The sequence below is a fragment of the Tachysurus fulvidraco genome, chromosome 22 (genome assembly GCF_022655615.1).
Source record: "Tachysurus fulvidraco isolate hzauxx_2018 chromosome 22, HZAU_PFXX_2.0, whole genome shotgun sequence".
In the NCBI taxonomy this organism is placed as follows: domain Eukaryota; kingdom Metazoa; phylum Chordata; class Actinopteri; order Siluriformes; family Bagridae; genus Tachysurus; species Tachysurus fulvidraco.
The window spans coordinates 12,136,210-12,136,464 of NC_062539.1; positions in this window are offsets into that span (position 1 = coordinate 12,136,210).

A 255-nucleotide genomic window follows, 5' to 3' on the forward strand; every position below is an offset into this window, starting at 1 on the left:
AACGTGGATCACTGGGATCGTGGATCACTGGGATCGTGGATCACTGGGATCGTGGATCACTGGGATCGTGGATCACTGGAAAGGACTTCTCTGCATGCAGAACATGAAACACGGATGCACACCGAAGCAAACAATGACTACAGAAGAGGTATGTTAGCGGTTTTGCTGTGTTTGGCTACAGCGTTGCTGATTATTGAATGTTAAGACGCCCGTGTTGCTGCGTGAAGTTTGTGTACCGCGTTATTGAATGGATTG